Source organism: Bombina bombina, chromosome 4 (genome assembly GCF_027579735.1).
Source record: "Bombina bombina isolate aBomBom1 chromosome 4, aBomBom1.pri, whole genome shotgun sequence".
Lineage (NCBI taxonomy): Eukaryota > Metazoa > Chordata > Amphibia > Anura > Bombinatoridae > Bombina > Bombina bombina.
In genome coordinates, this window is record NC_069502.1 from 787,758,484 (window position 1) to 787,773,502 (window position 15,019).

A 15,019-nucleotide genomic window follows, 5' to 3' on the forward strand; every position below is an offset into this window, starting at 1 on the left:
TCCGGAGGTGTTTGAACAATTGATTCATCGTTGGGGCAAACCAGAACTGGATCTCATGGCGTCTCGCCAGAACGCCAAACTTCCTTGTTACGGATCCAGGTCCAGGGACCCCAAGGCAACGCTGATAGATGCTCTAGCAGCGCCTTGGTCCTTCAACCTGGCTTATGTGTTTCCACCGTTTCCTCTGCTCCCTCGTCTGATTGCCAAAATCAAGCAGGAGAGAGCATTGGTGATCTTGATAGCGCCTGCGTGGCCACGCAGGACTTGGTATGCAGATCTGGTGGACATGTCATCCTTTCCACCATGGACTCTGCCGCTGAGACAGGACCTTCTGCTTCAAGGTCCTTTCAACCATCCAAATCTAATTTCTCTGAAACTGCCTGCCTGGAGATTGAACGCTTGATTTTATCAAAGCGTGGCTTCTCCGAGTCAGTCATTGATACCTTAATTCAGGCACGGAAGCCTGTCACCAGGAAAATCTATCATAAGATATGGCGTAAGTGTCTTTATTGGTGTGAATCCAAGGGCTACTCATGGAGTAAGGTCAGGATTCCCAGGATATTATCTTTTCTCCAAGAAGGATTGGAAAAAGGATTGTCAGCTAGTTCCTTAAAGGGACAGATTTCTGCTCTGTCTATACTTTTGCACAAGCATCTGGCGGATGTTCCAGACGTTCAGGCATTTTGTCAGGCTTTAGTTAGAATTAAGCCTGTGTTTAAACCTGTTGCTCCACCTTGGAGCATAAATTTGGTTCTTAAAGTTCTTCAAGAGTTCCGTTTGAACCTCTTCATTCCATAGATATCAAACTTTTATCTTGGAAAGTTCTTTTTTTTGTAGCTATTTCCTCGGCTCGTAGAGTTTCCGAGTTATCTGCCTTACAATGTGATTCTCCTTATCTGATCTTCCATGCAGATAAGGTAGTTCTGCGTACCAGACCTGGGTTTTTACCTAAGGTGGTATCTAATAAGAATATCAATCAGGAGATTGTTGTTCCATCATTGTGTCCTAATCCTTCTTCAAAGAAGGAACGTCTATTACACAATCTTGACGTGGTTCATGCTTTAAAGTATTATTTACAAGCTACTAAAGATTTTCGTCAAACATCTGCCTTGTTTGTTGTCTACTCTGGACAGAGGAGAGGCCAAAAGGCTTCGGCAACCTCTCTTTCGTTTTGGCTAAGAAGCATAATCCGCTTAGCTTATGAGACTGCTGGCCAGCAGCCTCCTGAAAGGATTACAGCTCATTCTACTAGAGCTGTGGCTTCCACATGGGCTTTTAAAAATGAGGCTTCTGTTGAACAGATTTGCAAGGCGGCGACTTGGTCTTCGCTTCATACCTTTTCAAAATTCTATAAATTTGATACTTTTGCTTCTTCGGAGGCTATTTTTGGGAGAAAGGTTTTACAGGCAGTGGTACCTTCCGTTTAAGTACCTGCCTTGTCCCTCCCTTCATCCGTGTACTTTAGCTTTGGTATTGGTATCCCACAAGTAATGGATGATCCGTGGACTGGATACACCTTACAAGATAAACATAATTTATGCTTACCTGATAAATTTATTTCTCTTGTGGTGTATCCAGTCCACGCCCCGCCCTGTCATTTTAAGGCAGGTATTTTTTAATTTTAAACTACAGTCACCACTGCACCCTATGGTTTCTCCTTTCTCTGCTTGTCTTCGGTCGAATGACTGGATATGGCAGTTAGGGGAGGTGCTATATAGCAGCTCTGCTGTGGGTGATCCTCTTGCAACTTCCTGTTGGGAAGGAGAATATCCCACAAGTAATGGATGATCCATGGACTGGATACACCACAAGAGAAATAAATTTATCAGGTAAGCATAAATTATGTTTTTTCAAGATCTCTCCACAAGGACGCTTCAAATGAGAAAAGAATACGCTTTCCTCACGACGCACCTGCGATCCCTAAAAATCCCCTACAGATGGGGCTTCCCAGTCTCCCTCCAAATCGTCAAAAATGGGAAACGCTACGAGTGCTCTAATCCATCCCATGCGGCTGACTTTTGCAAGCAATTAGGTCTCCCTCTCCCTGAGTTGCAAAACTCCTCCACGGATAAAGGCACACCTCTACCACCTAGACCGCAGAGAAAACTCTCCGAAGTTGCAAGTGAGAGAACTAAGAATGTTAGGATTTGCTAAGTTCTTTTAGAAAACACTACTACAACAGCTTACTGCTAATGTAGGACCACTCAGTCTCACACCTTACCTCGGATTCCCACAGATTCAACTTAAGGGAACCCTGATATGCTCATTGATCTGAGGGTCACTACAGCAGGGTAGCTGAGTGAAAACGGAACCTTCACGCAACAATGACTGCTAGCAGCAGAAAGGAGAGTAATTCTTAGAGGAATGTAATTTCAACAGTAGTGAAAGAGTTAATTACTACAGGTGCCTTGATTCACTCACACAAGCAGTGTAAAATAGTTTATGCAGCAGGCTTTAGCAAACACACCAAAATTCACACAGTACTTTGTTATCTGAATGAAAAGATTAAGCTGAGGGCATTATGTAAACCATAATTTGATAATGAATATTAGTTATTTCCAAACTTGTTCAATGAAAGCATAAGAAGCTGTGTTAATCTCATGAAACAGGTAAAGTTGAACTTATACAAACAGTTATTTGCAAGCAGATATGAAGGTGAATTGTGATAAAAACTGAAGTATGCTTAGGAAGTCCGTTTATGAGAAATGGTAGCAATATGAATCTTTGTCACAGTTATTTGTATGCAAGTTAGTAAGTAGAAGAAATAGTTTAGTGCATATTTGTCATCTGAAGCGTATATGAATCCCCAGCAGGTGAGAGTTACACAGTTAATATGGCAAGCTTGAGTATAATGAAGTTGCAGTAGTACACACAGTTCATATAATGCAATATATACAGACCAATATTACAGGAGATGGCAAATGAGCAGAGTAATACTGTTACCAGACAGCAAACAGTCCCAGCGGTAACACAGCGAGTCTGACAGAGAACCGCGGCGGGAGAATGTCGGGCGTGACGTCACACGCTGCAGTGAGTAACTTCAATACAGGAGAGAAACAGAGAAGTCTCTGACTGGAACAAACGGTGAAAATCTTCAGGCACAAAAGAGCATCTGCAGGTTGATTCAAGCATGCAGAAACTCAGGGTGAGTTTGGAGAGCAATTAAGTGAAATACAGAGTTGTATAAACGGCTAGGTCTCTTCAGAAGCAGCTTGTCACTGAGCAACAAATTACCAAGCAATGAGTTCTGTTGGGAGGAGCCTTAAATAGGGCTAGTGAGTTCACTTTCTTAAAGGTACAGCATGAAAAGAGATAAATCCCTGACAGGACACCCCCCCCAAGGAGCCGCTCCGCGGATCAAGGACCAGGACGATCAGGATTCCTACGATGAAACAAGGAGACAAGACGGGGAGCAGAGACATTAGTGGAAGGTTCCCAAGAGTCCTCCTCCGGACCAAACCCTTTCCAACTGACAAGATATTGAAGTTGATTATGATGGTAACGAGAGTCTAGGATAGACTCAATCTCATACTCCATGCCATCAATAACTGAAGGATCCACCGTGTCATTCTGAATAGTCTCTCTGATTGTACTGTACGGTTTCAAGAGAGAAACGTGGAATGTGGGATGTATCTTTAGAGAATCTGGTAGCTGAAGTGTTACAGCATTAACATTGACAACCTTTTGTATTGGATAAGGCCCTAAATATAGAGAAGCGAGTTTTTTAGAAGGAACTTGTAACCTTAAATGTTTAGTGCTTAACTAGACTTTGTCGCCAATCTTGTAATCTGGGGGCTTGGATCTACGTAGATCATAGTGGTGTTTCTGAACAGCCTGAGCTTCTTGTAAGACTTGTTTCAATGTTGTGAAATTAGTGGCAATGGTGTTAACAAGATCATTTACTATAGGCATGTCAGAGTTGTTGGTCCGATTTGGGTAATATGAAGGATGAAATCCATAGTTGATGTAAAATGGTGTCATTTTAGTTGACGAATTTACAGCATTATTATGGGCAAATTCGGCAGTAGCAAGTAGAGAATGCCAGTTATCTTGTTGTTGGGTGCAGTAGCAATGAAGGTACTGCTCTAATGTTTGATTTGTCCTTTCTGTTTGACCATTCGTTTGTGGATGATAAGCGGTACTCAAACGTTTGGAAATGTTGAGAGAGGAGCACAGTTGATTCCAAAACCTTGAAGTGAATTGCGTACCTCTATCTGTGGTGATTGACTCAGGTAGACCATGTAATTTCACAATGTGATTCAGAAAAAGTGAGGCAGTTTCTGAAGCTGTAGGCAATCCTCTATGTGGTAGGAAATGTGCCATTTTAGAAAATAAGTCCACTACTACTAATATGGTGCTATAATTAGCAGATGAAGGTAGATCAACAATGAAATCCATAGCAATCGCTGCCCAAGGTCTATCTGGTACTGGTAAGGAGAGAAGGTAACCATAGGGACTCTTATGCTGATGTTTCTTAGTTGTACATACCACACAGGATTCAATGTACTGTTGAATAGTATCATGCATCTTAGGCCACCAATAATTCCTTTTAATCAAATGAGCAGTTCTATGAACTCCAGGATGACCAGCCAACAAGGAGTCGTGGGCAAAGGTAAGTACCTCATTCCTGAGAGAAGGAGGTATATATAATAGAGTGCCATGGTAGTATAAGTTGTCCGAATGTTTTAGTACATCCAATTGATCCAAAGATGAATCATACCTTAGATGTTCTTGTAGAGTGGTTTTAAAATCAGTTGTTAGACAAATAATTCTATCCGAAGGTATGATAGATGAAGGAGAAACCACATCAGTAGGACGAGGTTCTTTTCTAGAAAGAGCATCGGCTTTCATATTTTTGGATCCTGGTCTATAAGTTATAACGTAATCAAAACGAGAAAAGAACAAACTCCATCGAACCTGGCGAGCAGTAAGGGTCTTGTTTGATTTTAAATATTCTAAATTACGGTGATCAGTATAGATGGTGATTGGATATGTTGCACCCTCCAGGAGGTGTCGCCAAAACTCCAAAGCTGATTTGATTGCAAGAAGTTCCTTATCACCAATTCCATAATTAATCTCCGCTGAACTCATGGTTCTAGAATAGTAGGAGACAGGATGCAAAGGTTCTTTATCAGAATGTCTTTGAGATAAAACAGCCCCCACAGCAAACTCAGAAGCATCAACTTCCAGCGTAAATTGACATGTGGGATCTGGAAATTGTAAAATAGGGGCTGAGACAAATTTACTTTTTAGAATATTAAAGGAATGATCAGCATCTTGATTCCAAACAAACTTAACTTGCTTACGTGTTAGCGTAGTGAGAGGTCTGACAATAAGAGAGAAATCTTTAATGAACTTTCTATAAAAGTTTGCAAAGCCAAAGAATCTTTGAACATCTTTTTTATTACGTGGAATAGGCCAATTAGTGATAGCGTCCACTTTGCTTGACTCCATTGAAATTCCAGCTGGTGAGATGCAATATCCAAGGAATGATATGGTGTTTGTGTTAAAAATACACTTTTCAAGCTTTGCATAGAGATGGTGTGCCCTTAAACGTGTTAATACTTGTTTGACATGTACAATGTGAGCCTGTAGAGAATTTGAATAAACCAAGATGTCATCCAAGTATACGACAATACAGACATCTAACAAATCATGAAAGACATAATTTATAAAACATTGAAATGTCGCTGGGGCATTGCACAACCCGAAGGGCATTACAGTGTATTCATACAAACCGTATCTAGTACGGAATGCAGTTAACCATTCATCCCCTGCCCTCATCCTGATCAAATTATAGGCACCTCTGAGGTCTAGTTTAGTAAAAACTGTGGCACCTTGTAAACGTTCAATAAGTTCAGGTATGAGGGGCAGGGGGTATCTGTTCTTTTTTGTGCATTTGTTCAACTGCCTATAATCGATGATAGGCCTAAGACTGCCATCTTTATTTTTTACAAAGAACATTGCTGCAGAGGAGGTGGAAGGTCTAATAAACCCTTTTTTCAAGTTGTCATCTAAATATTCTTTTAAATGATTTAACTCTGGCTGTGACAACGGATATATATGACCGTATGGTATGGAGCTTCCAGGTATAAGATCAATAGGACAGTCATAGTCTCTGTGTGGAGGTAAGGACTCAGCCTCTTTTTGATCGAAAACATCAGCAAACTCACTATAGCATTCTGGTAACTTATGTTCAGTGATTTGACAAAGTGTGTGTACCCCAAAACAGGATTGCTTACAATAATTTGAATCGAAAACCACTGATGCTGTAGACCACGAAATAGTGGGGTTATGTTTTATTAACCAATTCAATCCAAGAATTAGTGGATAAACAGAAGATGGAAGGACATCAAACGAAATAAGCTCTGTGTGACCTGAAGGGGTAACCACTTTGAGTGGGATAGTGTGGTGAGTTATGGGACCAGAGCTAAAGAATGAACCGTCAACCAGACGAATAGCTAGTGCAACATTCTTTTTTATTAGTGGTATGTGATTATTAACAACAAAAGTGTTATCAGCAAAATTCCCAGAAGCCCCAGAGTCAATTATGGCCTGAACGTTTATCTTCTGATGGGACCACTGTAAGGAGACATAAATAGATAGATGAGATTTTATGCTGTTAACCAAATTAACTGTGTGGTCATTAGATGAAGTCTTACCCTTCTTTTGTCGAATCAGAGAGGGACAGTCCCTAACTCCATGGTTCTTTTCAGCACAGTATAAACATAAGTTTAGAAGCTTACGCCTTGCTTTCTCTTCAGGACTTAAGGGTCCCCTAATAACTGCAACATCCATGGGTTCTTCTATGGATCTAGTGGATACTGTGGAAGGAGTTGAGTGATAATAATTGGGAGTCCTTCTGATGGTATTCTCAGAATAAGATCTTTCTGACTTCCTTTCCCTAAGTCGACAATCTATGCCAATAGAGAGAGTCATCAAGGCATCCAAGTCCTCTGGAATCACACCCCTTGCCAACTCATCCTTAACTGCATCATTGAGCCCCAAACGGAACTGATTGCGTAGAGCAGGAATATTCCAAAGGGTGTCAGGAGCCCATCTTTTGAATTCAGTAATGTAATCTTCTACCATTCTTTTGCCCTGCCTTAAAGATCTAATGGCAGTTTCAGCAGTATTTTTTTTATTGTGAACTTCATATAAGAGAGACATAGCAGAAAAAAAATCTTCTAGGGAATTTAGGGTGGGATCTTCTTTTTCATAAAAAGCATTGGCCCATGACCTGGCCTCACCTCTGAGAAATGAAATTACAGTTAGAACTCTAATCCTGTCAGTTGGGTATGACTTAGGTTTCAAAGTAAAAAGCAGAGTGCAGGAATTCCTGAAATCCCTGAACATAGATCTGTCCCCAGAGAACTTTTCAGGCGGACTAACAATGGGTTCTGGGGTTGACTCAACATTAGGAGTTTTGTTAGTAAGGTGATCATTAATAAAAAAAAAATTATTCTGATTCTCTAATTGAATATCCCTTAAGCCTTGAATCATGTGATCCATACTCTGAGCTAGAGAACCAACTCTCCTGGACAGTTCACTTATATCCATGATTTTAGCTGTTAGTAGTATTCTTTTTTTTTAAGGCTTGGTAATATGTTAGGATTTGCTAAGTTCTTTTAGAAAACACTACTACAACAGCTTACTGCTAATGTAGGACCACTCAGTCTCACACCTTACCTTGGATTCCCACAGATTGAACTTAAGGGAACCCTGATATGCTCATTGATCTGAGGGTCACTACAGCAGGGTAGCTGAGTGAAAACGGAACCTTCACGCAACAATGACTGCTAGCAGCAAAAAGGAGAGTAATTCTTAGAGGAATGTAATTTCAACAGTAGTGAAAGAGTTAATTACTGCAGGTGCCTTGATTCACTCACACAAGCAGTGTAAAATAGTTTATGCAGCAGGCTTTAGCAAACACACCAAAATTCACACAGTACTTTTTTATCTGAATGAAAAAATTAAGCTGAGGGCATTATGTAAACCATAATTTGATAATGAATATTAGTTATTTCCAAACTTGTTCAATGAAAGCATAAGAAGCTGTGTTAATCTCATGAAACAGGTAAAGTTGAACTTATACAAACAGTTATTTGCAAGCAGATATGAAGGTGAATTGTGATAAAAACTGAAGTATGCTTAGGAAGTCCGTTTATGAGAAATGGTAGCAATATGAATCTTTGTCACAGTTATTTGTATGCAAGTTAGTAAGTAGAAGAAATAGTTTAGTGCATATTTGTCATCTGAAGCGTATATGAATCCCCAGCAGGTGAGAGTTACACAGTTAATATGGCAAGCTTGAGTATAATGAAGTTGCAGTAGTACACACAGTTCATATAATGCAATATATACAGACCAATATTACAGGAGATGGCAAATGAGCAGAGTAATACTGTTACCAGACAGCAAACAGTCCCAGAGGTAACACAGCGAGTCTGACAGAGAACCGCGGCGGGAGAATGTCGGGCGTGACGTCACACGCTGCAGTGAGTAACTTCAATACAGGAGAGAAACAGAGAAGTCTCTGACTGGAACAAACGGTGAAAATCTTCAGGCACAAAAGAGCATCTGCAGGTTGATTCAAGCATGCAGAAACTCAGGGTGAGTTTGGAGCAGTGGCGTCACTAGGGGGGGGCGGGGGGGGCGGGCCGCACCCGGGTGACACCCTCCAGGGGGTGACACCAAAAAAAAAAAAAAAAAAAAAATTTTTTTTTTTTTTTTTTTTTTAAATTTTATTGAAATTCAAAGAAATACAATGTTGAGATGCATAGATTATTTTATTAGAGGCTGGCATTTGTGAACATTAGTGGGACTGGGGAAGTTGTAGACACACAATTTTTTTGCCCCTTGAGCCAGTGCTGCAATTTCAACAAATAGTTTTCCCGGCTGCTTTTGCTTGTTTGTACTTTGCTCCTCCCCTGCCCAATTTCACTATGAATGTTGTGGGTGTGCCGTGGGGCTTGCAAAGTTGCACTGCTAGCCTAAACCTGCCTGCCTATCTGTGCTCACTGCTCAGTGACATGCGGCTCAGGGCTGTGCACTGACAGACTTGGAACAGAGTCAGAGAACAGAATTTTCATAGTTTGCGCGCCTAAACCTTTTCTTCAGTGATTTATTTTAGAGTGCTCTGTTTATCTTTCATTTGATGTTCTGCTGAGCCAGGGAGCAGCTCTAGGCATGAGCTTCCTAATTAATGCAGTGCAGTTTACATATTTTGTACGTGTGTGTCTGAGTTTTTGTGTGTCTCAGTGTTTTTGTGTGTCTCAGTGTTTTTGTGTGTGTGTCTGAGTGTGTTTCCGAGTGTTTGTGTGTGCATCTGAGTATGTTTTTAAGTGTGTCTGAGTGTTTGTATGTGTGTTTGCCTGTGTTTTTGTGTGTGTCTGCTTTCTGGGGGGGGGTGACACCATGACTTACTGCACCGGGTGACACCAACCCTAGTGACGCCACTGGTTTGGAGAGCAATGAAGTGAAATACAGAGTTGTATAAACGGCTAGGTCTCTTCAGAAGCAGCTTGTCACTGAGCAACAAATTACCAAGCAATGAGTTCTGTTGGGAGGAGCCTTAAATAGGGCTAGTGAGTTCACTTTCTTAAAGGTACAGCATGAAAAGAGATAAATCCCTGACAAAGAAGAAGCCAGACTTTGATCCACTCTCTAGACGCTACTTGAAACATAGAAATACCAGATGTGATCACTGGAATTAGTGAGTATGGAACTTTAGTAATCATTACCTAGATCTGGTGGTGGAACCACTCACATAGACATTCTTATACATAATCTGCCTTTCGTTCTATACTATGGACATTAGAGACTTGCAAACTACTTATAGACCCACACTGAATGCTACAGACTTTTTTGTTCTATTGTTTGCTTTGTTCTTATTTAACACAAATTTACGGCTAGATTTAGAGTTTTGTCGGTAAAGACCCGCATAGCTAACGCCGCTTTTTTTCCCAACGCACCCTTAAGACAACGCTGGTATTTAGAGTTGTCTGAAGGGCTGCGTTAGGCTCCAAAAAGGGTGCGTTGAGCCTAATGTACCGCCACTTCAACCCTCAATACCAGCGTTGCTTACGGTAGCGGTAAGCAGCTAAAACGTGCTCGTGCATGATTCCCCCATAGGAAACAATGGGGCAGTTTGGGATGAAAAAAACCTAACACCTGCAGAAAAGCAGCGTTCAGCTCCCAACACAGCCCCATTGTTTCCTATGGGGAAACACTTTCTAAGTCTGCACCTAACACCCTAACATCCAATCAGCCAATCAGATTGAGCTTGCATTCTATTGGCTGTTCCGATCAGCCAATAGAATGCAAGCTCAATCTGATTGGCTGATTCAATCAGCCAATCAGATTTTTCCTACCTTAATTCCGATTGGCTGATAGAATCCTATCAGCCAATCGGAATTCGAGGGACGCCATCTTGGATGACTTCACTTAAAGCAACCTTCATTCGTCGGGGAAGGAGGATGTTCCGCGCTGGAGGTCTTGAAGATGGAGCCGCTCCTCGTCGGATGGATGAAGATAGAAGATGCCGCTTGGATGAAGATGTCTGCCGCTCCTGAAGTCCTCTTTTGGTCCATCGGTGCCCGGCTGGGTGAACATGACTCAAGGTAGGGAGATCTTCAGGGGGGTAGTGTTAGGTTTATTTAATAGGGGTTTGGGTTAGAGTAGGGGTATGTGGGTGGTGGGTTGTAATGTTTGGGGGTGGTATTGTGGTTTTTTTTTTTCAGGCAAAAGAGCTGATTACTTTGGGGCATGCCCCGCAAAAAGCCCTTTTAAGGGCTGGTAATAGAGCTGTTAACTTTAAAATTCTTGTAATCTTTTTTTATTTTTTGTAATTTAGTGTTTGTTTGTTTTTGTAATTTAGTTTAGTTTATTTAATTGTAGGTAATTGTAGGTAATTTATTTAATTAATTTATTGCTAGTGTAGTGTTAGGTTTAATTGTAACTTAGGTTAGGATTTATTTTACAGGTAATTTTGTAATTATTTTAACTAGGTAGCTATTAAATAGTTAATAACTATTTAATAGCTATTGTACCTAGTTAATAGTTAATAGTTAAATAAATACAAAGTTGCCTGTAAAATAAATATAAATCCTAAAATAGCTACAATATAATTATTTGTTATATTGTAGCTATATTAGGGTTTATTTTACAGGTAAGTATTTAGTTTTAAATAGGAATAGTTTAGTTAATAAGATAATAATTTATTTTGTTAGATTAAAATTATATTTAACTTAGGGGGGTGTTAGGGTTAGACTTAGCTTTAGGGGTTAATACATTTATTAGAGTAGCGGCGAGGTCCGGTCGGCAGATTAGGGGTTAATACTTGAAATTAGGTGGCGGCGATGTTAGGGAGGGCAGATTAGGGGTTAATAAATATAATATAGGGGTCGGCGGTGTTAGGGGCAAAAGATTAGGGGTTCATAGGGATAATGTAGGTGGCAGCGGTGTGCGGTCGGCAGATTAGGGGTTAAAAAAATTATTATAGTGGCGGCGATGTGGGGGGACCTCGGTTTAGGGGTACATAGGTAGTTTATGGGTGTTAGTGTACTTTGTAGCACAGTAGTTAAGAGCTTTATAAACCGGCGTTAGCCCAGAAAGCTCTTAGCTACTGACTTTTTTCTGCGGCTGGAGTCTTGTCGGTAGAGGGTCTACCGCTCACTTCAGCCAAGACTCTAAATACCGGCGTTAGGCAGATCCCATTGAAAAGATAGGATACGCAATTGGCGTAAGGGGATCTGCGGTATAGAAAAGTCGCGGCTTGAAAGTGAGCGTTAGAGCCTTTCCTGCCTGACTCTAAATACCAGCGGCCGGCCAAAAGCGGCATTAGGACCCCTTAACGCTGCTTTTGACGGCTAACGCAGAACTCTAAATCTAGCCGTTAGTTTAAGCCTGTTGATTTTCATGAAAACTGCTGCATTTTTAGTTGCATCTGTTTAGATTAAACAATGACCCAAGTGCTTCTGGGACACATTTTAAGCTCTTATTTTGATATGCATATTGACCCATCTACCTGTTTAAGTATGTAACTGTCTAAAACCTATATGTACATGTGTCGTGTATTTTATTACGCTATGTTATACCATTGTAGAGGGCAGATGTCCTCAAATGTTAAAATTTGTTCATTTTCCTGTTTATTTGTTTATTTACTTATTATCTGAAAGTGTTTACCTTAAGTGCAGAACGCAGCCCAGCTATAGCAATTGCAAAGCTTCTTGGTTTCACCCGATAACACCCAGTACATAGAACGTTACCAAGACATAAATGGACCCACACCTCCAAATCAGCTCTTTTAAAATTGCCACACAAAATGTAAAAGGCTTTTTGTCTCCTCAAAAGCGCTCAATAGCTTTTCATGATTTCTATAAAAAACATGTAGATATTATTATGATTCAAGAAACATACTTTAGGAAAAATAGCGAACCCTCCCTATCTCATCTCTATTATGACCAACACTATCTCATCTCTGGCCGACAAAACATAATGGGGTTAGCATCTCATTTAGGAAAGGAACATCCTTCAAACTTATACAAAAATATCAAGACCAAGAGGGCAGGATACTGATCTTGGTGGGGCTTTACTTTGGTAGACCTATCACTCTGGCTAATGTATATGCTCCCATTCGCCCCACACCGCACTTCTTCCGCAAAGTTATTAACCAGCTAGTAGATACCTCCAAAGGCCCCATAATACTAGGGGGAGATCTGAACTTTCCCATTAACCCAGCCATAGACACATCAACGGGCAAATCTTATATACGGAACAACCAAATAAAAGCTAATTGGCACTCAATTAGAACTATTCCCTTTGTTGACACCTGGAGAATAACCCACCCACTTCTAAAGATTTTAAATTTTTCTCCAACCCTATACCCATTTGGATTATATCTTTTGTGACCAAAGCATATAGACCACTCTTATAGATTCCAGACTGTACCACACCGTGTGGTCTGACCATAGCATGGTTAGTTCTACCTTTAAGTGGTCTTCAAAACCCCAACACCAGCAACTCTGGAGACTTAGTGACCAAATCTTCTCTGTTCCCCCGATAACCACTGATATAATAGAAAAAACAACTGAATTTTTTAGCTTCAATGACCCTGCCAGGACTTCAGCTTCCATTAACTGTTAAGCATACTGTAAGGGTCTGCTAGAACTAAATATAATTATAGCTAGCCTTAGAGAGAATTTCTGACAGGTACTGATGAGGGATCACAGATGCAGAAATACTTATTAATAGGCAAAATGAATTGGTTTGTATCACAGAATGATATACGTTACCAGTATTGAAGTTAGTGGAAACAATGTATCTTATGTGAGTTGCTGAATGTACAAAGAAGCTTAGAGTTTGCAGTATGGCAATAGTCAAATAATGTTATTGCTATTACTGGCTAGGATAGAAAATTCAGCTAGTGTATGTCTTTGTCACGGTATGAGACACGATATCTGGAAAGGCATGAGAACGTGTCACTATTAATTATTTCGGCCACAACTGCTGGTTATAGGATATATTAAATATATGTTTGTTGCAACTCTGTGACGTTTAGGAAACAACAGATTGTTGGGAAGGCAGCTTAGTTTACTAAGATGTCACAGAGATGCAATTAATCTTTTGGAGTAGTTGAATGTGTGAAGCCTATTGCTGCCACATGCATAGTTATATGCTAAAACATTGCAGCAGGCAAACACAGCAACAAACCAATTAAGATATATAGCGTGGAAGTATATTCTCAGATGGTAAACAGGGTTATAATATGTTAAGCTTGAATAGCAAGGTATGTCTGAGTGGAACGTAGGGGTTAAGACAATATGCAGCGTAGTACAGGTATATCAGTATTGGTAATAGGCAGATGGCAGAGCGTAACAAGCAACAATCAAATATAAAGTGTAAGTTTTGCAAAGAAGTTCCCTCCGTTGTAAGCTGAATATGGTACAGACTTTTAACATGGGTTGTGAACTCTTACCGCCTGGTTGATTCTGTGGATGCAGCGGCAAGGAAATTGAGTGTGCTGTGAGCAGAGGCTGAATGGCGTCTGAGTCCGTTATCGCAGCTGGCGTGTGACGTCACCGCAACGTTTCCTGGGATGTTTCAGAGTGAGGTGTTGCCTGAGCCGGCAAAAGCAGTAGCAGAGGTTGAGACCGGGGAAACTGTACAACTGCAGCCAGACTTGAGGTATGATGTTCCCTTGAAGAGAGCTTAAGCAGGGAGAGCTTGAAAAACTGAGGTTGATAATTCCGGAGGAATAAACTTAACTCTGTGAAACCTGTGGCGACAGGTGTAAATCTTGAGGGCTTGGCAAGTTCTGTGAATCAGTAGAACTACAATACTAAGCAAGGATTTAGTGAGCAAGGTGGAGCTTATATAGGGAGGAGAGCAGGTGTGAATAACTTTGAAGGCTCAGTAAGTGGCAGTATCACATGATTAGATTAGTAACCTGACAGGACCCCCCTCTCAAGGAGCAACTCCTGGTGCTCAAGGTCCAGGACGATCGGAGTTACGCTGATGGAAACGAGATACCAGACGAGCTGCAGATATATTACAAGCAGGTTCCCAGGAATCCTCTTCGGAAGAGTAGCCCTTCCAGCTGACCAGGTATTCCAGACGTCCACGGCGGGTTCGGGAATCCAGGATTGAACGAACTTCATATTCCACGTTCGGGTCCAGGGCAACCTGAGGTGGAAGAGGAACAACAGAGGTGCCCCTGACCTCTCTATAGGGCTTAAGGAGAGAGACGTGGAAAGTTGGATGGACCTTCATAGAGGACGGTAGGGTATGTCTAACAGCATTGGCGTTGATGACTTTTTCAATAGGGTATGGTCCAATGAAGAGAGGAGAAAGTTTTCTACAAGGCAAATTCAAGGAGAGATGTCTTGTAGAGAGCCAAACTAAGTCGCCTGGACTATAGACAGGCGGAGTTGAACGATGACGGTTGTAATATCTCTTATAAATCTCCTTTGCTCTAACAATAGCAGCCTCGATGTTTTTGAAGTTGGAGGTGATGTTC